This window comes from Epargyreus clarus, unplaced genomic scaffold (assembly GCF_041222505.1).
Source record: "Epargyreus clarus isolate Ecla_fem2 unplaced genomic scaffold, WU_Ecla_fem_2.2 ptg000013l, whole genome shotgun sequence".
In the NCBI taxonomy this organism is placed as follows: domain Eukaryota; kingdom Metazoa; phylum Arthropoda; class Insecta; order Lepidoptera; family Hesperiidae; genus Epargyreus; species Epargyreus clarus.
In genome coordinates, this window is record NW_027332221.1 from 6,624,831 (window position 1) to 6,628,081 (window position 3,251).

General features: G+C 31.0%; 1 long non-coding RNA gene across 1 annotated transcript; it reads left to right on the forward strand.

Annotated features, from left to right (window-relative positions):
* Positions 1–288: 288 nt before the first annotated feature.
* On the forward strand, positions 289–2,943 carry LOC140746693 (uncharacterized). Its single transcript, XR_012102805.1, has 3 exons — positions 289–583; positions 699–825; positions 1,657–2,943. It is a non-coding gene; the product is annotated as an uncharacterized LOC140746693 (long non-coding RNA).
* The last annotated feature ends 308 nt before the right edge of the window (positions 2,944–3,251 follow it).

Below are 3,251 nucleotides of genomic sequence, written 5' to 3' on the forward strand. Positions count from 1 at the left end.
CCCTAACTTGTTTCTCAACAAAATCCTGAACTTGAGTGAACTCTGGTATCTCATCTGAATTAAATTCTAATTGAAATGATTCTTTTGTGACCCGATCTAATTTTGACCAAAATAAATGGAACAACATGAAGTTCTTATCTGGTAATCCAAACTTTTCCAAAAGAAAGAAAGAAAGAAGAAAGAAAGAAATACTTTATTCAGGAATATTGCAACACACAGTACAATTACAAACAGACAAAATAAATACACAAATTGCACGGTTATAAAACTAGTTAATAAATAAGACAATCAATTTAGAATAGATCCTTTAAAAAAACAAATAAGATTAAAAAGATACAATACACAACTGAACTTATTTATTGCACAATAAATGAGTTTATTATAACATGCTATGTGCTGCAACAAACGTGAATGGGGATAAACTCAGTGAATGCCATGAGCAGGTAGACTGCGTCTTGGCCCTGATTTTCAGTTAGCCCCGTGGCATGATGTCAATCGGACGGCTGTCCGCATGCTTGTTAATGGTGCCGTATTAATACAAATCGCTGTCTATTTCCGATACGTGAGACAATCAGGTATCACGGTGAGTACCTTCATTTTAATAATGAAAAAAAAAAAAAAAAAACGGTAAATTTAAAATTTGTGTTTAACGAAAATTAAACAAGGCGTCATGGAACACTACTTATCATTATTTCCAGGAAACGAGTCTAGCCAGATGTTCTCGTACCTACAGTATTGACGATAACATGATGAGCTGCCAGATCATACTAGTACCACCACGAACATTGGAACCCTGCCTCTTTGTCTATGAGCCACAATCTATAGGTAAGTTAAAATATAATTAGACTACGCTTTGTGATAAGTACTTATATTTAAAAAAAAAAATTTAAAAAAATATATAAAATAAAATAAAATAAAATAAAATAAAATAAAATAAAATAAAATAAAATAAAATAAAATAAAATAAAATAAAATAAAATAAAATAAAATAAAATAAAATAAAATAAAATAAAATAAAATAAAATAAAATAAAATAAAATAAAATAAAATAAAATAAAATAAAATAAAATAAAATAAAATAAAATAAAATAAAATAAAATAAAATAAAATAAAATAAAATAAAATAAAATAAAATAAAATAAAATAAAATAAAATAAAATAAAATAAAATAAAATAAAATAAAATAAAATAAAATAAAATAAAATAAAATAAAATAAAATAAAATAAAATAAAATAAAATAAAATAAAATAAAATAAAATAAAATAAAATAAAATAAAATAAAATAAAATAAAATAAAATAAAATAAAATAAAATAAAATAAAATAAAATAAAATAAAATAAAATAAAATAAATATATATATATATATATAGTCTCTTAGTATTGTACAATAATATCCTACTTAAGTAAATTATAATAAAAAGTAGATAGTATCCTCAATTTATGAATGAAATAAACGTTTTAAAAATGAAATGTGGGGAAATATGTATTAAATGTACTGATATTATATTTAAGTGTATGTGTCTGTAGGCGAATAGATAAATTTAATTTGATTTACTATACTTCTAATAAGTAAGCCGAATAGTCAGTATAATTTTATTTGTTCTTTTAGTAGTAAAGTCTTAAGTTTGTACTTAAAACTCCCTAATGATTTCAGGCTACGAAGAGGAGGCGGCAGGTTGTTCCAACACTTCGTCGCGCTGTACCTGAAGCTGCCCCTGAAGGCAGCGGAGCAGTAGGACGGGTACCACAATTTATCCGGAGCTGATCGGGTTCTATCCTTTAAGTGGTCTCTAGCCCACGCGAGCTTACTAAATAGATACAAAGGTTCTTTATTTTTTATAATACCAAATATAAGTGTGGCAAGATGTAATTGCCTGCGGAGGTCCATTTTTAATATGTTAGCGGTATTGATGTACGGAGTAACGTGGGAGCGGGGCGGGATATTAAAACAAAAGCGTGCGCAGGCATTCTGTACTCGTTGGATCAGTTTTTTCGTACGTGCTAGAAGCCGTGGCCCAGTGAGCGTATCCGCGTAATTGAACTTAGATAGAACAAGGGCTTCACAAAGGTTGATGCGCAAGGTTACACTTAGGTAATTTCTTATGCGGTATAAAGTTTTTAATCTATAATAACAATTGCGTACAATGTTCAAGATATGCTTCTCGAATCTGAGGTTTTCATCGATGACTACCCCAAGGTTACGTGCCTCTGGCACTCTATCGAGTACTTCTCCATTTAGAATAATAGCCGGACTTTTTGCACCAATCTTGCGGACCTGTGTAGGTGTACCCATAATCAAAAATTTTGTTTTTTTCGGATTTAGTATTAAAGCGTTCCGTTCTGACCACTGCGCAATACAGTTAAGGTCAGAATTTAGTTTCGCCACTGCAAAATCAGTGTCACTCGGTTTAAAAGATATATATATTTGTAAGTCGTCTGCATACATATGAAATTTACAAAACTTTATATTTTTTGTTATATCTGCACTATATAAAATGAAAAGGAGAGGACCCAAAATAGACCCTTGAGGCACACCTTGATTGATATCCTTGGAAGATGAAAGATTTTCTAAACTATTACTACCTTTTCGAAGTTCGACCATCTGTGACCGATTCGTAAAATAACTGTCAAACCATTTTACAGTGCTAATGCTAATGCCATAAAACGCGAGCTTAGAGAGCAATAATGAAATATTTAGTGTTTCAAAAGCACGTGAAAAATCTAATAAGGCCAAAATTGTACCATGGCCTTTGTCCTGCGCCGACAAAATGTCGTCCACTACCTCAATTAATGCTGTGGTGGTGCTATGTTTCTTCCTAAATCCGGACTGCCTGAGAGGTAAAATATTGTTCAACTCAAGGTAGCGGATTATTTGATTAGAAACAATCCGTTCAATCACTTTCGACAGGCATGGAAGGATGCTAATGGGTCGTAAATCGGATAGGACAACTGGATTGCTTATTTTTGGTATGGGCTTTACAAGAGCTCGCTTCCATGCATCAGGGTAGATATTTGTTTCGAACGACTTGTTAATTATGCTTGTTATCGTAGCAAGGCAGTTAGGTAATATCATTTTCAACATATCAAGTGAAATGCCGTCACTCCCCACTGCATTGGAACTTAGAGAATTTAAAACTTTAGCGACTTCACCTTCAGAGACAGGATTAAATTGGAATGTATCCGACGAAAACCTGTTAAATTCAAAAGAGGTGAGGTGAGACATAGACACATCATTTATGCCAGGAACTT